The following is a 24,319-nucleotide window of genomic DNA, read 5'->3' as shown; positions in this document are numbered from 1 at the left end:
TGTTTTACTTCTGACATCTCTCCCTACCCTGATGAAGTCAACTTTTCCTATTACCCACTACCTCTCACAGATATGACCTAAGAGGAAATAGAAAAAAAAAAATAAAGTCTTTAATCTTCTCAAGAAGAAAACCAAAAGCTTTTATACTAGAAACAACTACTGCTGTTTTCACAATTTAAATTAATTTCTAACGACTTAGGCTTGAAGTTTAACCTGAAGAAGAAAATAATTGACAGAGTAATTGCTAAAAATATTTTGGATATGCTACACTAGAACTGATGTATGTAATGTATTAAGGGTGGAAAAAAAAAAGCCAAGAGACAAAATTTTGCAGGAACCTAGACTATGTTGTATTGTATTATTATAAAAGACAAACAGAAGTTTTAACAATGGATGATCATAAAAAGATTTCTTGATGATCCAACATTTGATGATTTTAATTTATTAAACGTCTTATAATAACATTGATTTAGTAATGTTTATGTATTTGCTTAAATTCCTAGAACAGATAAGTTTGGTCTCTTAATTTTTACCAACTCTGACTCTCAAGTGCCTTTTTCTCCCTAAAACTTTCCCAGATGGGAAATGATCCGGCCTTCCTCTGACCTTTTAGGACACACTTATTCTTATCACACATTTGGTCATTTGTCATCTGCCTCATATTTCTTCTCTTCCATATTAGATCATAAACTCGGTCTGGGTCGTAGTTTTTTCTCCTCCACATAACAGGTGCTCAAATAAGACTTGTTGGTTCATTTATTCTTTCAACAAATACTTATTGAGGACCTGCTATATGCCAGGCATGAAGAAACACAATGTGTTGAACATATTCTGACATTCTAAAAAAACTATTAAAGCCTAATTTACAGTTTAATATTACAGAAAATGTCCCAATATTTCTAGTCAGCACTTATTAAATTCCTCTTTCCCTAAAAAAATTTTTTCATCTCTATTCTATTTATAAGTTCACTCAAATGTACTTCAGTTATGTTTTTTTGGCCTATAACATTTTTAAAAATTGTTTTTGAACTAGGTTTCTCAATAAGTAATTCTAACTATTCATTTTGTTGTTTGATGTCTAAATTCAGCTTTGCTTTTTAATATAAGCAAGGAGGGGCCAAAATAAGAAATAACAAAACAATTTTCTAATTATAAGGAATATAGTCAGGACTGGAGCAAGTATGATTTACATATGGAATTTTATGCAAAGATCACACAGCTTCCAGTCAAACTAATTTATTCTAATACCCTAAAATTTTGTTTGCTTATTTTAACTAAAGGACATGATCAATTTATAATTATTAAACTAATAGATTCTCACTGTAAAAATATTGAGAATTATAGAAAATGCTAAACAAATAGGTTAAAGAACCATCCAATTAGCTGATGGTAATATTAGCTGACAAGATGATATATTGACCAATATTATCATGGAGTAAAATGATACTATAGAAATTTCAATTAACAACTGTAAATAGAGAGCATATAATGTGTTGGCAAAAGAGATTTTAATAAAATGATGAAAAATCATAATAATTATGTTCTTCCAAATGTGTTTTTATTATTCTATTAAAAGAATTCTCCTGTTACTGAAAGCTAACTCGGACTAGCCATATGAAATTTTAGGAAACTTTGAATCTAAATAAAAGAGGAATAACAAATCTACTATAAAATTATGTGCAGATTCCAGTTATGTTTGGAATCTAGGTTGTAGTACTGACAGTTTAGAAGGAGGTTTGGTAAAAACAAAACAAACCAAACAAACAAAAAAAAACAACCAATCAAACAAACCCTAAAACAAAACAAACAACAAATTTAAAATAGAGAGTTTAACAAATCTATATGAAGCACAATTTGTATTTTACCCTCCTGGCTGTCTTTCAATCTCTATTATGTTCACACTGCACGCTCTGGGTATTGAATAAAAATATACACAGCCCATGCAATGAGCACATCCTAGAGCCAAATCCACTTGTGATATAAAACCCAAAACACAGTAGCATTTGGTCAAATTTTAAATGTGAAATAAATCTGAAATGATTCATTTTGGAAGTTGAAAGTTGGTCAAAAGACTACAGGATCTTAGAGACCCTGCCTAAGTCATCTCTAATCTGTAGCCAGACTTTCTCCCCACTTCCAAACCATATCAGACAGATGAATATTGATCCCGAATGAATTCCAAAGGTATTTGGGAATAACCTGGGAGAACCCTTATCAGAACCTATAAACTCCAATAAGAAATGTCTTTGTTTATTATATCCAAATTAAATTCTTCTCTCTGGAGACTAAACCAGAGGTCGTGCCATGTAAAAAAGATATTGGAAACAAGATTAAGAAAATGTGAATTGTGATTTATAATTATGTGACTTTGGACAAATGTGAATTGTGACTTATAATTATGTGACTTTGGAAAAGTCAGTTAAATTCTCTGTATTGAAGTTTCAATGCCTATAATATAGGGATAATAATAACAAATTTGCATATTTATTAGCAAAATGTTAAATGTATCACCATTATATCTTCCTCATAGGTCTTGTTTTCTAAGCCTTTGATCATCTTTGTATCTGTTCTTTGAAATCTTTCCAAGAGTTCCTACATCATTATTCAATTCCACCACCCTGAACAGGACCTAAGACTTAACTGGTTAACTGGCTGAGGTCTGTTATTACTTACTATTCATATTTCAAAAAAAATTATGCAAACTGGTTGCTTGGGATAGAGCTGTGAACAAGACAGACAAGGCCCTGGCTACCATGGAGTTTAAAATATAGGGGCAGGGCAAAGATAGTAGGGAAGTGAGTAAGATAATTGTAGTAGTAATTCTGTAAAAAATAAAACGGACCAGCATGAGAGATTGGGGTGAGTAGCTTAGATCGGGTGATTGGGGTTGAACTGTTTAAGGCAGTGACATATAACCTCAGACTTGAAAGAGGAGGATTAAACATTTGAGCTCTGGGAGAAGGGTATTCCGAGAGAATGTCAAGTGCAAATGGCTTAAGGTGGGTGTGGCTGGGAAATAGGGAATGATTGGTATAACAGCAGACTAGAGAGAAAACCCTGCGACCCAATCATTAAAGTGTTGTAGGTCATGGGAAGGAGTTGAGATAAGGACTTCTTGGACAGTTTTAAGCATGGAATGATGTGTCACAATGAACTAAAAAACCAACCTTCATGGTGCACCCAATGATTTCTCAATCCTTTCAATACATTTAAATTAGTACCACCTGGGGTCTCTTCCACCTTGTAAAGGATCTGCAAATTGGACTTTAGGATTTTCCTTTTCATCCCTGTTTAGTAAATGTTCTTTAGTTGTTTATATGGCACCTTGCAATAGATTAATGACTGACATTAAATTTAGTGAACTTAGAGATCCATTTTGCCCTCAGTTTCCAGATCTGCCAAAATAGACTGACATGTCAGGCCTGTGCTACTTCCATTTCATAGGAAGTCATGCAAAATTACAGAGCCACTCTGTATGTGGATAAAACCGAATTTCCTACTTCTCACCTTTCAATGAGGAAATAAATGAATGGTGATATTGCATGGATATTCTTTAAAACACAAGAAAGCAAGGACTAAGGACGACTTTTACTTTTCTTGGGTCCCTACAGCAATGGTGAAAAGCTTTGCTGATGCCCTCTCTCCTCCCCTCCCCCCACTTAGCTCCCTCTCCTACCTACAAAAAACAAAGCATTCTTTCAGAGAACAATGTAATTAACAGTAGGATAAATACTGAATATGTTTCTCAGTACTAGGGGAAATACTGCTGTATCTTATGGTGTCAGGAATTATCAATATAAATTAATCTTTTTAAAAAAAATATTTTATTTATTTATTTGACAGACAGAGATCACAAGTAGGCAGAGAGGCAGGCAGAGAGAGTGGAGGAAGCAGGCTCCCTGTTGAGCAGCGAGCCCAATGTGGGCCTCAATCCCAGGTCCCGGAGATCATGACCTGAGCCGAAAGCAGTGGCTTTAACCCACTGAGCCACCCAGGCACCCCAATATAAATTAATCTTTAAGGAAAAACCCACAAGAATAAAAACTACTGTTTAAATTGTTGGCCAGTAGACAAAGATGACAAAAAGTGCTCCCAGTTGTTAATATTTTTTTGAACAGCATTTAAACGGTATTGAAAAAACCTGAATTTGATAAAATCTCCTAGTTGCTTAAAAGTGTATTAGGCCCTATGGATGGTTAGAGAACAGACAACAAGATCTAAATGGAGTCACTTGAACTAAGCCCATGTCACCAAACTGAGACATAATACCTAACCCCATTGCAGTTTCAAGCTTCTCTCAGGAATGTAACCTTTAACCAGTCAATCTAGAATTGGGGAACACTAGTTAGTTAATTTCCCATAGACCCCTTCCATCCCCAAAGGAAGGTGACCCTGCCTAAAACAATCCACTCTGTTAGAAACTTCCTTTCCTGCCCATCTCTGCCTATAAAAGATGTTCATTTTGTACAGCTCCTCTGAGTTCCTTTCTATTTGCTAGACAGGATGCTGTCTGATTGTTGAATTGTTGAATAAAAGCAATTAGATCTTCAAATTTACTCAGTTTTGTTTTTAACACTTCCTTAATGATTTGAAGATGAACTGCAGTTACTCTGAAAACATGAATAACAAAACATGAATAATTAAATTTTCTTAATTATTTTTTAACAAGTATAAAACTCCTTAGAACTTTAGATTGTAGAAAAGAGGCAATCTCACTTTATGAGGTGCATAATATTCCCAAACCTGACTTTCTCTTTTTCTGTTTTCTACCTCACCCACAATAACTCATCATCCCTTCTAGAGTTGCTATATTTTTAATAACTCCTCTATGTTTGTTTTGGTAACTCTATCTAGTGACCTGATTATAGGTCCTTGAGAAATGGTTCATATTCTGATCCTCTTCATGAAAATGTTTTCTTTGTCATTAAATTTTATTTATTGCCCTGAACTTGCATAAATCACCATAACCTTTTCCATTTTTATAATCCTGTCTTTTCTATTCTTATACTACACCTAGTGTATGCACATGCTTTCAACTGTGTTACTCTTGGTTGTCTGATTTTATTTAGTTCTTTAAATTCCCCTAGAACTCTCTAGTTCTCCCTTTGACTCTGCCCTTTATGCTCAGTTTCCTGTTGAGGCAACTTGTTTCCCTACCTGAGCATTAATGTATCTTTTTTTCTTTCGCATTTTCCATTCCTCTCACTACCAGATACTTATGTTTCTTTTCCTTCATTATTTCCTAAGCTTCCTCATATTTCCTTCCTTCTCTTTTGTAACTTTTAAGCGGCTTTGCAGTATTCAGTAGAACAGGCACTATTGTCACCAAAACAACAGAGGAAGCACTCCTTTTTTTCTTTTTTTTTAACACTTTCTTTGTGGGCTATTTTCATGTGCCTTTCCTTTCCAGTTACCCATAGTCCCTTCCTGAAAGTTGCTATATTCTGGTTTTCGCCTCCGGAAATGTTTTCCACAGAGAATCCACTTTGGGGATTCTCCGTGCCACCATTTTCTGCTGATCTATCTCTGTATTGTATGTCTAGCCCATATGCTGAGGCTCTCAGCCACTTACATCACTTTGGACTAAGTGCAGTTAAGAAACTCAGCATTGAGAACTAAGACCTTGTTTAGCATGTTCTCAGTTCTCATTTATTTCCACAGTAGGTTGCCACCAATTTTTAATATTTTCAATTCTGAGAAAATAATCACCTCAAAGCTTCTAGCAGTATTTATTTTATTAGCAGAAGCATATAACTCTTATTAACAGAGGCTCAAGTACCAAAACCTTCAGATCCCATAAAAAGGCATTATGCCAAGTTAATACCATTAAATAGGAGTGACATATCTAATCTGCAAGAATAAAATGCTAATCTGATTAAATGTGAGGGGAACTATGCCATAGTTCTAGTAATCCTCCTAACCTGAATCTAGGAGGCTAATGAGGCTCTTTACCATGCACTTAAAATATGACTCACTTGGGAAAAGTTTGTTAAACACAACTTCTTAGAAATGTATCTATCGTGGATAATAAGGACACTCAGACTCACCTTCACTAGCTACACTGAGATTTGAATAATCCGCCATTCACTTAGGCAGGCACACAAGCTCCCACACTGGTCTACCAACTCCAATTGGAGTTTGAAATATATAGCAAAGGGAATAAACCTCCAAAACCACTGGCCCAGAAGCTTAAATCTAAAGTCTGTTTTCTTTATACCTTATAGAGCAATTACTTCTCTGTTTGTGCTTTGAGGAATTGTTTTTTCTGCAAGACTAAAAACTAACAGGAACTTTTTTGGTTTTATTTCAGAGCAAATTGTCTGAAATTAAGCCAGCCCGGGAACATATAATTAATAACTATCAGCCGAAGTAAGTAGCTCTGTATTCTAATTAACTTGTACTTTCATAATTTCTTAGCAAAGTTATTTCACACTGAGAACATTATGCTGTTAAACCTGATTAATTTTGGTTTTGCAGAGAGGACAGAAACTCAAAGCTCAAAGGCTCTCTCCCATCTTGTATTTACCTTGTACTATCTGGGTTAAATCATCCAACTTTTCTGTGCTTCACATTTTCATTTAAAAAAATCGTATATGAAGGCTAACAAAGCATTTTGGCAGTGTGAAGTGTGCATAAAAACACCAGCTTGTACATTAAAGACAAAACAGAGACTACAAAATAATCAATATTGCTCCATCTATTTCTAAGACATAGATCAGTAACCTAGCTTCTAGGACTCCTGTGAACACCGAAACATTTTTTAGATGCTCTGTAAACTGCAAAGTTTCATTTATCCAGAAACCTCACTTACAGAACAAAATTATGAACCAGAAAGTAAGCAAAAGTAATGTTATCACAAACTTCACATGCACCTCATTAATCATAACATTGTTTCTCCTTTAAAAAAAAAATGTCTTCTAGTTTCTATTTTCTTAGAAAATAGGTTGTTTTGCAAAATTCGTTGTTGAATTTTTTTTCTGATTTATTCATCTATTGAGTAAAATGCAAAAGTTGGGAGTCAATGATCAAATCATTGTGGGCTAAAATTGTTAACAAAATAAAACAAATGTGTGTGTCAGTAATAAACTGAAAATTCATGAGCAGTCTAAGAAAATGAATTTGCAATTATACCTCAACTAAAAAAGTGGAAATAATATTAACAGAAAGCATTTAAGTATCTATATGAACACCACTATAAAAATATATTGATAATCTAAAGGGAGACACAAATGTGTATGTACATATGTGTGTACACACACATATATGTTTTATTATATATTTATATATATCTGTGTGTGTGTGTGTGTATATAAATAAAATTTTGTTATTAGATAATATAGCAGACATCGGTTGTTTTTGCCTTTCCAGTATTTTCTCCTACCTTTTTGTTACCAGTGTCTTTTTTCTTTTAGGGAACTCTTCTTTTTTATTTTTATTTTCATTTTTTTAAAGTAAGCTGTATGCCCAATATGGGGCTCAGACTCAAAAGCCCAAGATCAAGAGTCTCATGCTCTACCTATTAAGCCAGCCAGGAACCCCCTTGGGGAAATCTTTCCTCACCCTCTATGGTTCTACTGTAGCTCCCTTCCAACCAGAGGGGGTGTCCTCTATTGGTACCTTAACCTCTTGGTCACACTAATAATCCTATTAGGGAATTTTAATCCTTCACAATTTTTCTAAGGTGGAGATTAAGGGAAAACATTCACAATTCCTCTGGATGATCATCTGTAAGGAAGGCTCTCTAGAGATAATAGCCACATACCTTGACAAGTGGGGCAGCCTAAGAGAATGAAGATAGCACAGGAACAAAAGCTGAAATAAGAAATGTAGAAACGGGGAAAGGACTGTTTCTGACACTTAAATCCCAGGATGCCCACAACGCCCAAGGCCTGTACAAAACCCTGCTGCGAAAATAAATAAAGGAAAAAAAGGAAATCTCATTTAAAATGGAGTTAGAAGGCCCTAAAGGGGAACTTTTAGGCATGTGCCACTTGTTGCAGCCTGCCTAATCAGCAAAAGGAAGGAAAGAGAATTATCTTCACGAGGGAAGATATTTTCACATAGGAATTTCATCTCCTGCTTTAAGAAAAATAAGGAAGATCCCTCCCTGCCCCCAGCAACAATGCACTATCCACTGCTTGCTCCGAATGAGAAACTGATACAACCTCAAACTCTGATTCTTCTCCAATTCACTTTTGTTTAAAACAGCCCTCCCCAGAAACGGGAACCCTCTTTCCGTGTTGGTGGGAATGCAAGCTGGTGTAGCCACTCTGGAAAACAGTAGAGAGGTTCCTCAAGAAGTTAAAAATAGAACTACCGTCTGACCCAGCAATTGTACTACTAGGTATCTACCCATAGGATACAAAAACAGTGATTCAAAGGGGTACGTGCACCCCAATGTTTATAGCAGGAATGTCCACAATAGCCAAACTATGGAAAGATCCCAGATGCCCATAGGCAGATGAATGGATAAAGAAGTGATAGATAGATAGATAGATAGATGTACATCTATCTATCTATACATACACATAGAGGAAGGGAAAGAAAAATAAAATAAGATGAAAACAGAGAAGGAGGTAAACCATAGGGGACTCTTAACTATAGAGAACAAACTGAGGGCTGCTGGAGGGGGTATGTGTGGAGGGATGGGGTGATTAGGTGATGGGCAGTAAGGAGGGCACTTGACAAAAAGGGCACTGGGTGTTATATTGCAACTGATGAATCACTAAATTCTATCCTAAAACTAATGATACACTGTATGTTAACTAAACTGAATGTAAATAATAATTAAAAAATAAAAATAAAAGAGCCCTCCCCAACTTCCTCCAAAAACCTCAAAAAAGCTGACTTTCCTTTTGTCTCTGCACTTGCTTATGGGTTGCTATTGTTTGCCTGTCCTGAATTGCAGTTCCTCTGCTATTCCCAAATAAACTTATTTTGCTGGTTAAATAACTGGCTATTTTATTTTTAAGATTCACATATTTGCCATATTTGTTAATGGTTGCAATTTTTTAAAATTTCATAAAACTAATACGGCCCAATACCCTACAATACCATACACTTTTCTAGAGAAAGTTGGAACCCAAAAAATGTTATCCTTTTGATACAGTAATCCTACACACAACACAAAACCAATTAAAAACATAAGTAAATCCATAGAACATAAACAAAAGTATACATAAAAGATATGTCCCATTTATTATTCTAAATGGCATCTACCCATGTTATGCATAAAATACTAACTTGTATATTCCCACAAGAGTTTCAAAATAAGACATTTGTTCAGGTTTTTAAAAAGTTTTGATATAGATATCACATAGTATTAATAAAAAAAAAACTCAGCCATAACATAGCAAGTCCCTCTTCACTGCTTTAATTGCATCTTTTTTCATGTAAGGTACAGTAATGAGAACTAAACTATGAAAATGCAGACTTGATGTTTGCAAGGATGTATAGAAATTAACACAGTTTATTTTATCACCGCTTGAATGAGGACCACATCCTGATGGAATGGCATAATATCCTTTCTCAGTGATCTTTTCTCATTATCATCTGCTGGGAAATATAGCAGTGATCTTTTCTGATTATCATCTGCTGGGAAATATAGTCATACTTCCCTGCTCTCAAGAGCAATTTGAACTTTATTGAGAAAAAAAAAAGTAAAATGTTGAAAGTAATTATGGAAGGAAAATTAACTTTTCCCTTGTTGATCTTACATAGATGACCACTTGCATCTAGCCTAGTCTGGAATGAAAAGGATTCTTTTTTTATTTCAAAAGATAATCAATCAGGAAAAAAAACCCTTTACTATAAGAGCTAGTCAGGAAACCACTTCCAGCATTTCACAGAATTAGTCTTTCACCTTTAAATGAGAATATAATCGTCAAGGTCTCTGCATTAGAGGGGACTCCAACAGAGTTCTTAAATACAAGGACTCAGCAAAAGCAGATAATAGTTTTTATGTTAAGAGAAAATAACTGAGTCCATTTGTAAATTTTATATGTCAATGTAGTCAGGTAGCATCTGCTTAAGTGGAAAATCTACTACCAATGAACACTTAATCTTTTGAGTTTAAGGATCAAGAAGAAACAAAAAGCAAAAACAAAACAAAAGATGATATAACTCAAAGGGGTAAGGTTGAAGAATCCTGCTTTTGCAAAGGGGTGAGGAGATCACAATCCCTGGACTGTAAAGCCCTTGAATGCACAGAATATTCATCTGTCTTTAATGTATTTAGCATGAAGACTGGTATCCATTAAGTCTCCAATGGCTGTTTGTGTGATAGCATTGAATATCAAATTCAAAATGAGTTTCAATAATTTTTAAAATGTGTGAAATTTGTTATCAAAACTGTAGCAGTTATGCATTTGCTCTCAAGTTTTATTGTGACCTGGCACAGCATGGAAACACTACAATGCTCACCTCCTGTGCAGAATGAGAATAGAGCATATGGACTATCCTAAAATCAAAATGGGGATGAAATTCAACCTGTGGTCTTGCAAATCATTGGATGTGCTTAACAAAGTTTCTAATGTTCCTCTTTCTAATGGCCTATCTGGGTACTTCACTCTAGCTAGAGGTCCATGTCATGTAGGAAAGTTCCCTTGACTATTCCTACTCAATAATCATTCCTAATAATAGGAATGCGTTGCACCTTTTTAATCAAAGCAGGTGTAAACTACAGATAAGCAGAAATGTAGAGAGCAAAGACATCCAATCCTACTTTCCATGGTTCAGGGATGCAAGGCCAATAGTCTATTGAAGATAATACCAGTTCCCTTACTAGCTTGCTGAGATGATTTTCATTAAGAATAGATTATATGTGGAAAATGCCTTACACATATTAGGTATTACATAAATAATTATTGACTAAAGAAATGAATGACAAATTTGTATTTTAATTATAATTATATTTAGTTTATAATTACTATTATTTTACTCTTATGGTTTGCCACCATCACTTCACATCAGTTTCGAGAGTCATAGAGTTCTATAAGACAATCTTTCCCCTGGCTTGAGCTTAACCTATAAGACCCTTCAAATTCAAGGACAGGAAGATCATAAAATATGCTGATCACATATGAATCTTTTTACATCTACTTGTAACTGTAGAAGTAGTGCTATACAAGGCTCAATACAAAATTAAAATACTCTCAGTCATTATCACCATTTTCATGTGTTGCATGTACATTTATCATTGCAATATTATACTCTGTGAACAAGTGGCTTAAACATGTTATGTAGAAGAAGAGATTACATGAGAAAAGTCTCTTGCATTTCAAAATCTTTAAATTTGTAAACATTGATGCTTTGTTCTCCCTTGCAGAGTTTCAGTGTAACAGGTTCACTGTCCTGAGGAAGTCCTCAATGCATTGATTACAACCAGCTTGTCAATCTTCTGTCCCAGCGAAATTAATCATGGTGACAGTTGCCACTATGGCCTCCTCCCTGTATTTTCCAAGCATGGAGGAGGACAAGTGAGCACCTGCCTCCTAGATTTTAGATTGAAAATATCACTAGAACAAACCAAGATTCTTTACCCTGTAACAGAATATAACCTTCTGAAAAAGGCTGGGAGCCCCCTAATGAACGTGTCCATATTCTGATCGTAGTTTTCCTTTAAAAATCAAATCCCTCAAAGAATTTGTAAATGGACTTTACCATTTATAATCTAATCATCAGTAAATGACATTTAAGACGTTTATTTCACATTGTTTTATCACATTAACAGAATTCATAAAAAATGTGATCAAAATATTTATAGAACTACTTTTGTAACAAGAGAAGTCATTTATGGTTCTTTTCATAATAAAAGTAATGCACCAAATAAATATCCACTTTTGAAGCTGCTCAAGTAAAAGAAAAACCAGAAATATTAAAGACTGGTAAAGGTATTCACTTAACCATCCCTTAGAATATTACTAAAACACCTGACATATTACATAATGTAATAAGATAGTATTACATAATGGTCACAAACATATTATAAAATGACCACTTTTAGGGTAGGAGGATTTCATTTACAACATATTTGATATGTATGTTTACTAACCTAAAGGCCCTGAGAATGTAACATCTCATGCTTCCACATTGCAAAAACAGACAGCAACACATGCTGCTAAATCCCTATTTTAAAGTATTAATATTTTAAAGTCTTAAAAGTGACAGACTTTGACCTATATTATGAATTTCTATACTGAGTTGAACTCTCAGGCTGCTCTGTTGCCCCCTGTCAACTTGTTTTCAATAAATGATTCAGGGAATGAGTGGGTTCACATTAGCTCACCTGAGAAAGCATTCCTTGTTTCTGAAATCCTATGAATAGGTTTGTTTAGGAAAATCAGTGAAACAGTCCATTTAATCACTCATTTCTTTCTACATTAAAAGACAAGGTAATCTATAACTTTGTTACAGAGCCCAGTAAGTTGTTCTGAAACACCATAGGATCATAGGATCTTACTATTTTTTCTGTGCTGGAAAATTCCCATATCTCATCAGGAAGAAAGGGAATACCCACCATACCACTGGCTTTAGTTCAGCCTCCTTTTTGTTCTTACATACACTATCCCTTAGCCAGTCCTGGCTTCGTTCAATTGTGAAAAATGAAGTCTCTCCTCTGCCTTTTTAAAAACAAGTTTGCTTTGCTCTAAGTCTGGCTTTTTGTGTTTCCTAGGGCTGGTTACCCCCCAACCCCGGATATCAATGTGAGCTAGCATTTTCATTTTCCTTCTCCTGTCTTATGCTTGTAAGACATCTTGTAAGGTGTCGTCAATCTCTAGAAGTTTTGGGATAAGGCCTAGAATTTGGGTCATGCTCTTATTTTGCCAGAACAATGATTAAACACACACACACACACACACACACACACACACACACACCACAAAAAAATGAGGTAGCAGTTTGAATTGTGTTTGCTTCTAAATCCTGAGATAATTTAACCCATTTTCCAAAGAAATAATCTACTTTCAAATTTAGCCTTATTTTAAACATACACTTAGGGATACCTGCAAGTTAATATTTCAGCACATTATTGATTGATTTCATATCATTCCATATGATTTTCATGTTACCTTGTCCTATCCCCCCTTTTAGTCAGAAGCTTTGATGGTTTAAGTGCTTTATCAATTGAGGGGGTAGAAGAGTCTAATATGGCTGACAGAATAAAACAGATTGATTTGAAATTCACATGCAGTATATTTGAAAAGATAGATTCTCAATGATTTACTTGCAACTCTATTTTCAGCTCTTTTCAGTTAGTACTCAGCTGTTCATATCTCCAATTTAATGCTTTATACAGTTGCCTCAATACATTTACAGATTTAGATGTACAGCAGTATGTAATTCTGAAAAAAATATACTCTATAAGTTTAAAAATTTTAATGGGACTATGTGGAAAGTTAGTAGAATTATCTTAGCACATGGAATTCACTTTTTTCCTTATTAGTGAAAGGTACTAAGAATACTTTTCTGGAAAGGACCTCTGTTTGCCTTCTCATGCCTAATCACATGAAAAGTAAGGGCAAACTCCTTGTGGCAACATTGACAATCACTTTGATTGTAAACGTGTGATATGGGGACGATAAGTACCCTTTGTTCCAAATTTCAACAATTTGGTTTCCTTGCATCATTCACTTTCAAGAAAATCTACTGTAGCTCAATTTTTTCCATCACTCCTACTTTTCATTCAACACTTCTTTACAAAATTCTGCCTTTTCTCCATAGCGGTCAACCGCTATGACCATGACCACCACTGTTAATACTGAAAGCAAACATCAGTCAGGTGGACTTGCATTTGGATTTAAATAAATCTTGGCACTTCTACCAAAAAAAAAAAAAAATTCTGTTTTACGATGTGTCAAATGTAAATGAACTAGGTGTCCATTTAAACATGACTTACATTTGATCTTGTGTTTTGTATCTACTGTATTAAGAAGGCCCAGACTTCTTTTTGATAAACATAATTACTTTTAAGCATACTATAATTCTAAAGTACAATATAAATATTAGACCAGCAAAATCAGTTTTCTTTTGCCCCTCAGATTCCTTTCAGATTCGATCTATCTCCAACTTCTCCAGTTAATGGAGTGTAGTGTCTGTGTGCATTATCAAATGTGATGTATAATCCATTCTGATGGTTTAGGGCTACTTTCCCCACTCCCCGCAATAGGAAAATGGGCCAAGAGATGTGGGTCTGCAGCCTTGAACCAGCTGGATTCACAAGATAACTCAGTTTCTTTGAGTTGGTAGAGTTCTTTGTTCAGTTACTACAACTTCAGTCCAGAAAAAGCATGATCTCTCCTGTTAGGTGATTCATGTGGGGGAACAAGAGCAAGCTTCCTGAGATCAGAATAATCGAGAGATAGGAAAACAGACCTCAGTTGTGGAAAGTGAGGGAGACCAAGGCTCACTCCAGCTGAATGGGGTGTAGCCTCCCTTACCTGAAGCATAAATGGTGTTTTTCATGCTCAGAAAATATGCCCTGGCAGCTTCTTCTCCCAGGTGGGCCTCCTCTTACATTCTGGGGTTATGTCATTATCACAGAATGCAAACATGGTTCTAAGCCAATGAGGAAATAAAGGACACTTGCTAGGAAAAATTTCCAGGCAATTTAACATAACAAATATTTGCTGGGTGGGGTTGACTTAACCTGCAGGCAATGTGTTTGTTTTTTTTATTTAAGATTTTATTTATTTATTTGACAGACAGAGATCACAACTAGGCAGAGAGGCAGGCAGAGAAGGAGGAGGAAGAGAAGCAGGCTATCTGCTGAGCAGAGAGCCCATGCGGGGCTCCATTGCAGGACCCCGGTACCATGACCCAAGCCGAGGGCTGAGGCTTTAACTCAATGAGCCACCCAGGTGCCCGGCAATGTGGTTTTTTGACAAAGAAGTGAAAGATCCATAACTGACTAGAACTAAGTCGCTGGGAAAATGGGTGATGGAAGTGCTTGCCACAGAATTTAAAGCAGGGAGGGAATTTTAGAGATCATTTGCATAGTCCTTAGTGGAGTGCCTTGCCCATAGCAGTCTCACAGTAAATAAAACTGCTAAATGAATCCAGTTTACTCCCTCTTTTAACAGATGAAGGAACTAAAGCCAAAGGGAGGAAATAATTTCCTCAACAACATAAAGTTGGTCAGTGGCAGACCCAGTGTGAGAAACCAGAATTTCTAAATCCTTACTGATTATTTTTTCTATTATACCCTTTGTATTCATTCAGTCATTTCCACTGTTGCCTGAGCTTTTATTTTCACCATCCCTAGACCTTTGTCCACGTGACCTCATGTCTGCAAGGACCTAGAGTAGAACAACTCCGTAAATCAGACTTAACTACTCTAGTCCACACCCATGTATCGCTTCTCTGAATTCCCATGGTGCATCCCGCTTGTATCACAGATTTAGATTTTAAGTTCAAAGATGTATGGGTTATTTTACAATGGTTTCATATGTATCTCTTGGGTTATTAATAAGCTTGCATGCTCCTCTGAATAAGGGACGTTTACTTATAGCTCTTTTATGGGTTAGCATGTAACTTCTTCGGTTTATATGGGTGCATGACAGTAAGAATAAGTATCCAACTTAATATCCCAACTAGGACACTTCTGAGACTCAAAGAAAGTATTATTGACATTTATTCAGTAAGTGTAAACTGTGACTCCCCTGAGCAGACGGGAATGTATGGTCACCCTAACAAGAGTTGACTGGATCAACGTGTGTTCAAATAACTAGTCATCACATTGGTGATTGCACAGATGTCCAACCATGGGATACTGCCTACAATTTACCCAATAGCATGGACTGAAATTATTTCCAAAATAGTAATCATGGAAAACATATGACATGTTGTAGAATTCTATTTACTGAATACGTGTATGTATGTGTCATTTATTTAAAAGTTATTACGAATATTTCCACAAAATATTTGTTGCCTTCATTTTTAAGTTGTAAGGCTAAAGTTGAATGCAAAACTTTTCTGGGGGCGGGTCTCGCTTTAATCATTCCAATATTGAAAATGTGACTGAGAGTGAAAATAAAATGGCATTGTTTCTGATTCTTTCCTGGAGGTAAAATATGAAATCCAATGACTTTCTAGGTGGGGTAAGATAGATGGAGTGTTATAAGGAGCTATGGACAAAAAAACCCAAATTGGAAGTTTAAAATTAGGTTTAAATTTAAATACCCCATTCAGAAAGCAGCAAGACATATAATTTTTAATTTCCTTTCATATAGATTATGGAGCTATTAGTAAAGAAAACAAGGAAAATCCATGATAAACTCCTATACAACTAATGACTAACATCTTCTAGCATTTACACACCATCATATTCTATATTAACTTATTGAAATAAAGCTTCACACTGATTTGTCAAGAAATAATCAAACAAGTTTTTGACACGATTTTCACCATACACACGCACACACACACCACACACACACACACGTACATACATTTTGCTCAGATATCTAACAAAGGCCAAACATCCTGGACAAAACAGCCCATAGTTTCAATTTGTTAATATTGCTAAATTAGAGGTTTAATGATAAGAATTTCTTGCGGCAGAATGAATTTTAAGCACTAGAACAATGGCAGTTACACCATCTGCTCCAGACAGAAATCTGCTGTCTTGACAGTAACAAAGGACAAATAGGCAACAGAGATACACCAAGCTGGCAAGAGGCTAAATGCAATAAGGGAAGAAGTATTTCTTAGATAAATTGCTTTTTTCGCTGAATACTACATTCTGTGCTAAACAACCCTTCATTCAGCTATAAGCAGATGTTTATCAAAGAGAATTCATAGTCTTTATCACTGACTGTTTTATATTATAAGAGAATCTAAACAGTCATACTTTTCCATCTTCAAAGTTCTAAATGAAATTAAAGCACACACACAGAAAAAAGACAAGCAAAAATAATTACATGGGAAAACAAAATAGCAATGTTGCCCTTAGGAAAAATGCTGAGAACAGACATTGTGTTGACAGATTCTCATCTACCCACATGGGCCTCTAAGACAAGCCCCTAGACTATATTATTTTAAGAAATTAAGTTTTAAAAATCTATTTAAAAGGCTGTCTTCCCACATCTTGTTATCAGTATGATATGTGTGTTTATGTCTGGAGAGGGGTAGGGGAATGTTTAACTGGCACTTACTCTGCATTAAAATAATAAGGGAAAAATAATAAAACTCTGTATTATTATAATGCATTTGTTCACGAGGGTAGTAGGTCTTCTGAACACTCTTTTGACTTATTTCTAAGGAAGAAAGTATTTATTTTCATTTAAAAAAGAGACCAATGTCTGGAACTTCAAGACAAGAAAGTTTACCTAAGGTACATGGTCCATCTTCTACTTTCATTTCCAATCACCCACATACTTGATGTTCACTTTTCTTTGATCCCTGGTTCAATAGTGTCAATAAAGAGGATAGTTGAAGCAATAATAAATAAAAAATATATACTGCATAAAAAGTCTTTCTAATGTATCCTTGCCAATCATCAGGAAAAAATGTATCATTTTTTTAAAAACTTGGATGCAAATGCCGGTCAACAAGACTTTATTTATTTAGTTTAATGTGTATTTTTCACTGATATATTTCATCCCAATTGTATGAAAACAGTAATATAATGAGCTGCAAGGTATGTACATTTTTTTTTACGGTGTTGGGCCTAATTATTAGAACATAGCTATGAGTCCAATGTCCTTTCTGGTAGAGAGCCCTAAAGACATTTCCTAGGAAGGCAAGTTTACCATCTATAAAGTCAACATAAAAAAATGTGAGGTCTTCCTCCAAAATAATTATTATCACTTAAATAATTTATCATGAATTTATTTCTTACAAACTAATCTTTTCTGGATTTTATTTTATTTTTGTGTTATTTTTTTAAATAGGCTCCATGTTCAATATGGGGTTTGAACCCACAACTCTGAGATCAAGAGTTGCATGTTCTACTGCCTAAGCCAGCTGAGGAGCCCTTCTTTTCTGGATTTTAAATGAGTTTTCAGTATATATATATATATATATATATATATATATATATATATATTTTTTTTTTTTTTTACCACATAAAACAGTGCCAAATTTTATATGGTTCTAAAGCTATGGTATTCAATTTTCTAGAACTTTCTTTGAGTTCTGGTAATAAGAATTAATGACTGATTTCACAGGTAACTTACATGAGTTTATCCATCAGTAATTATTGAACTTCTACTTTTTGTAGGGCACTGGGCTAGGTGCTTCTGTAAGTACTAAGACATATGAGAAGAGAGTCTTTGCTTTTAAAGAATTTACAACTTAGCTAATAAGATAACATTAAGGAATAAAAAAAATGGGAAATGCGTCATTACCACACTGTGGTAGAGGGAGAATTTGTGAGAACTTGAGTATTTAAAGGTATTAATGAAGAAAAGAAGGGACCAGGAACGGATCTTGAATATAGACCTAATTACAAGAAATAATGGAAAAGGAATTCTATCCACACGAGTTTAAACAGACTGTTATATACAGGGAATGAAGAGGCTGGGAAGGCTAGTTTGTCAGGAAGCTAGTAGAAATGAGAACTAAAATACACTGGAGCCAATATCTGCGAGATAATTATAATCTCACTTTAATCACATCAAAGGGAAAAAATAACTTATCTCTCCTGTCCTACTAAATACTTAAAGAGCAATTTGCCAGGGTATTAAAATGAATTTATCTTGCAATATAATCACCATGGCAATCTTAGATCATTCCAGTAGTTTCAACCTTATTTTAAGGACTAGGAAACTGAGTCCAAGAGGGGTTAATGTAAATTGCTAAGAGTTACCCAGCTAATAATAATGGTGATGATAATGTAATAACAATAACATTTTTTACTTCCTACTATTAACTTAATATGGACATAGCTTTGTTTAGTAGTAGCAAGTACTGAGCTGCTAGATTTGTCTCTCCACCCCCTCACGTTTCTTGGCAGGGTCACAGGACCCAGTAAATATGTACCCCCCAGCATGCAGGAGTAGCCCACAGCATGACTCTCCCAGCTTTGTGGAGGGATTTGCTTTTGCACTGCTCGATGCCCAATTGGTCAAGGAGAAGCCCAATGGGTCACTTGCCAGTGCTGTAGACAGTAGAGCCAGGGTTGGAAGCCTGTGCTCTGTTCAGAGGAATCGGCTTAGAAGAGGGGGTGGATATGAGACCTAAGTCATCTCAGAACATTCTTCATTCCCTCAGTATGGCCACTACATACATGGGTTAGCTTTAAGGGAAGAAAATGTGAGTTTAGAATCAGGCAGATCTGGGTTCAGAATCCCAGCTCTGTCACTCACAAGCTGTGAAACCTTAGAACCTCACTTAAGCCCTCTTGGCCTGTGTTTCCTTCTTTGTTAAACGGTATCAATAATAACTTGTTTATTGACAGCTGCCTGTTGTGAGAATTAGAAGGAATAACTTGCAGAGTTCAGTCTAGTCCCTGACATTAGTAGATGTTCAGTAAGTAACAGCTATTGTTAAAAACAAACATCTCCCACTTCCCCAGTGACAATTCTCTTTCTCTTTCAAATTACTATTTGTGAGGAACTTGGTTACACATTTGTGGAATTTTTTAAGTTAATAATTCTACACTTTTTTCTACTTGTCTTGTAATTTCCCTTTACAAAAGCCAACTTTCTTTGTACCTAACTATTTATATTGGCTTACATGTTGAATATGACTATTTAAAATAGCTTAAACTTGGGCGCCTGGGTGGCTCAGTTGTTAAACGTCTGCCCCTTCAGCTCAGGTCTTGATCCCAGGGTCTTGGGAATGAACCCTTGGTGGGGAGTTAGCCCTTGTTTCTTCTCCCTCCTCCACTCCCCTTACTTGTGTTCCCTCTTTGGCTGTCTCTCTCTCTCTCTCTGTCAAATAAATAAATAAATAAATAAATCTTAAAAAAAAAAAGAAATAAAATTGCTTAAACTTTCTTGACAAGAATTTGTAGATCATTATCCTTGAATTATGTGATGAAGACAGATCTTTCTTGTGTGTCTAGAAGAAACTCCCATTTCCCCAAATGTACAAAGCAGAAAACTATTCATTTGATATGTCTCCCATTTTTTCTTGGTTATGACTAAAAATCTGTACATTGAACAGCCACTGTCAAATAATCATTACTTCTTACTTTTTGTTTGGCTTCATAAAGTCATTGATAAAAGACTATGAACCATGGACTTTTCTAAATGTATAGTGTTCTTATCAAAACAAGTCTTTCTCTATAAGCTCTTTTCGTTTTGTCCCAGCCTGGTATGCTGTCTTACCAAAGGATGCCCACTTAGGTGCTCAATTACCCTAGAATTCTAAGAATAGTCTGACTTCAAGTGCATAGAATAGAATTAATTATAACCCTTGGTATGTGAATCACCGCTATCATCTCACCAGACATGGCTACATTGATATAATTAATTAATAATCAGTTAAAATGAAAAAAAAAACCCACATCTTACATGCACTGTGAATATTCAGCTTTAGAAGACAATGCCAGCTTCTTTTCCCAGGTAGTTGTACAAATGTATACTTCCACCCGTATTGCATAAAAGATCTAGGTGATTCACATTCTTTCGAATGCTTGGCTCTTTGAAACTTTTTAAATTTTTACTGACACAATGAATAAAATATTCCATTTCTTTCTTGCCTGACCTCCCTAGATGAGGAAGTTCCATACTAAAGTTGGGGTTTAACACTTTTCCTAGATACTTGAAACAGAATGAAATCAAATACCAGAACTTTCTCAGCGTAATGAAAACTACAGGTGATATTCTAGACCCTTCTTGGCTAAAGGTTTTAAAAAATGAGGAGGAAAAAGACAATTCAAAAGAATAGTACTCTAAGAGTAGGAGAAAAGTGCACTCCAAAATTTAAAGTGCATATATAGGCTTATCTGTGATGTATAAAAGAACATATTTTCTTGCTTAAAATTCTAGAATAATGGCAAATTGAGGGGAAAACATGAGTTAGCCCTTGTTTCTGCTTTTCCAGTGAAGGAAACCTATTTCTAAAGTGTTGGTTAATCAGTTAAAATATAGACACTCTCTTGAATGTGCAGACAGACTACTTGGTAGACATGAATACACAAAAAGGAAAAATACCATGTGACAAACTGGTTATTAATTATGGGTTTTAATAGTTTACATTGCCTGTGGGAGACCATCCATTTATGAAGTTGTGGTCCATTTAATTCATCATTCAGAAAAACACATGTTCAGTATTCCAGTTTTGAAAAGCAATTGTTTCTCAGAATGATTGTTTTATGTGTAATTATTATTGCAACAGCCTTAATCCTAAATTATAATATCACTTTCAATTTGCATACTCATCAAAATGTAATCTGGTAGTAGAATCAAGTCACCTACAAGAAATTTAGTCAAGATTTTTACTTTATTTATGATTGTCATTCTGTCCCATAGTGGTGATGTGCCACTTTTCTAACTACGCTTAACCATGTCCCATTAAGATTATGTACTTGCCTAACATGCACTGCAACCGTATCATTCAATGCCTTTTGGTTTCGTGGATGACTGAAATTTGAGAGGAGCATGTCTAACAAAAGTTCTTTAATATAAAGACATAAACACCAGAAGACCTTCTTAGGCACAAGATAGATACCATTTAAATACTGCTACTAAAGAGAGGGCTAACTCACACTAATTAAATATGTTATCAATTTTTAGATATACCAAGCATTAGGGAAACATTTCTGCTGAAAATTTAATTACTGGCCTTATAAAATCTTGATGGATTAAGTCATAATGAATTGATGCAGGCCAGTGGACTGAAATTGTTTTCAGAATCCAACAGGAGTTCAAATATTTATCTTCATTTTTCAATGCTGAGGGTAAGCACTCCTGAAGAAGCAGATCTGTAAGTTTTACTTTCAGATTGACACTATGATCTAATGATAAAATATTTAATCCATGGTCATTATAGACTTTTCTCAAGATAACTATATATTTGACAGAAAACCAAAATGTCTCTCTTTTGCTTGCTTTTACTATATCCTTCTCAAAAAATTAATGGTGACTACACTTGCGGTGAGCACTGAGTAACATACAGAATTGCTGAATCATTATGTTATACACCTAATACTAGTGTAATGCTATATGTTAATTATACTTCAATTTTTAAAAAAAGTAACAGAAAATGAAGTAAGAAAAAAATTAGTTCATCAGCCATCAAGTCTTTGTGGAGTGCCTAGAATGTCAAAGGGACTTCTGTGGATGCCTAGATAGCGTCCAAAAAGACAAATAATGAGATGGAAGACATAATGATGACAGCTCTGTATACAGTTCAGCCCAATTTGTAAGAGCACCTCCTGAAGGCTTTCCCTCTGAAATGCAGCATTCATTTATTTCTCCCCTCTTTGTACCTGTAAATCCTTGTTGATCTTTGTAACACTCTTTTTTTTTTTTTCGTTTTATGGTAATTAATCTCATCTCACTAAGCAGATGATGAGCAAGTTGAGAGGTCAGAGATCTTGGCCAATAGTTATCTGCAACTCCCCAAATTCCTGGCATAGTACTGATCCCATATTAGTTCTCCATAATTATTTTGGTGAATTAATGTAATATTCAAAGTGAAATTATCCAGATACCTTAGTCCACTCACTCTTTATTATAATCTCCAAAGACACAAAGAGAGGGAGAAAAGATGCAGTTCACTGTATCACCATCAGCTACAGGTTCTAGACTGTTCTATTAGTCAAATGTTTACAATAAATTGTGTGAAGACTTCCGAATAATTTAGAGTAATAAACAACATCCTTTTTCTGTGACAGGGGTATTTTGGTATGTTAATTGTAGTGTTTTGCTTTTTAAAAACTGGGTTACATTATTTTTCATTCTAATGCAAACTTAATGCGCTACCTATTAATATGAAGAGTCAAACATAATGATCTTGGATTTATGTAATTTTCCTAAAAAATAAACTGAGAACTTTATGTTCTCTAGGGCATGATATCATAAAGCGTAATGAAGGAAGAGCTGCTGGAGCTGTGTTCTGCCAACTTCTACTATCCAAATTGCCACTGACCTTCCCCTGAAGGCTTTAGAGAGCCTCACCATCCTTTAGTCTTCCTCTAATTCAGTGACTCTCACAGCTATAACTCTGCCATAGGGAAGCTTAATCAGTCAATTGGGGGAAATAAACAAATATTTTTAAATGACAGAAGTCAATGATGGATAGCGATAACACTAAAGAAAGTTATCTGGGAATAAGTCATGAATTATAATGTAGGGTACATAGAAACTTGAAACAAATCATATTTATTCCTTCTATTTCATTTGCTTTGGTGCCTCCCTTGGCAATCTAACATAGAAATCAATTCCCTAAGCTTATGAATATTAAGAAGTGATGAGTTTAATTCAACTTTTTCTAAAAGGTTGTCTTGATAGAAGATGGGACATTAAATAGATGATCAGATTTTTAAAATTGTGACTTAGACAAACTTTTATCATATCAGAGTCCCAAGCACTGGAAAACTACCTAAGCATGACATGCCTCTGTAGCCACCTGGTGGTAGGGGATGCTTGTTACAGGTATAATAACTGGGAAGCATGATACCAAAGCATCTCAACTGAGACAAAGATGAGAGATCCAGCCCATGTATTTGAGTATTAACACGTATTTCTCTTTGGAAGAACAGCTATAAATATTATCAAAACCCCTTAATCAGCATTTTCCTCTTACCGTCTTCTCCATGTTGATCTCACCTTAGCCCTTTACTGAGTATAACCCAATGAGGTCACAGGCCCCATGGGCTCCGCCTCATTCAATGCTCATTGCTTTCCAGGCTTTTTGCGAAGCCCCTCCCCCTCAATACACATTCTCGAAGTGCCTTTCTTCGTGACCTCTCTACATTCTGAATTCAACTGTCTTCAGTGTTGACATCACAGGCCACTTCTTATACTCCATCACGACCCTAACTAATCAGAATCTTTACCCTTCATTTGCTTGTCCTCCTTGGCCTTATCTCTTTCTTTCCCTGAGATATCTGTTCCATGATAAGTTCTCAAGTAAACATTTTTTTTCCCCCCATAGAATCACTTTCTAGAAATGAACTTTCTAGCTTGGTTTTCCTTTAGCAATTTAGAGAAGACACTGAAATAGCAGTTTTCTTTAGGATACTAGAGTTATTTGGTTGTTTTTTCCCTTTTAGAATCAGAGGTTACTGTCAGCCAATAACATCAAGATCTGTTTGTAAACTGAAAATCTGGTTTATGCTTTAAAGGCAGGAGGAGGGCCAAAACTCATCACAATGCATGTCAAAAGAAGGAAAGTGCCAAGGAGCAAAGAATGTAAGGAAGGTGTG

General features: G+C 35.2%; 1 protein-coding gene and 1 non-coding gene across 2 annotated transcripts in view; both read right to left on the bottom strand.

Moving 5' to 3' along the window:
- HTR2C (5-hydroxytryptamine receptor 2C) overlaps window positions 1-24,319 on the bottom strand; it is a 284,332-nt gene that overhangs the window by 226,083 nt on the left and 33,930 nt on the right. The gene's annotated exons all lie outside the window — the stretch shown is intronic.
- LOC116583841 lies at window positions 18,974-19,102 on the bottom strand. Its single transcript, XR_004282937.1, has one exon. It is a non-coding gene; the product is annotated as a small nucleolar RNA SNORA35 (small nucleolar RNA).

This window comes from Mustela erminea, chromosome X, assembly GCF_009829155.1.
Source record: "Mustela erminea isolate mMusErm1 chromosome X, mMusErm1.Pri, whole genome shotgun sequence".
Classification (NCBI taxonomy): Eukaryota; Metazoa; Chordata; class Mammalia; order Carnivora; family Mustelidae; genus Mustela; species Mustela erminea.
This window is presented reverse-complemented; position numbering and strand designations above follow the sequence as displayed.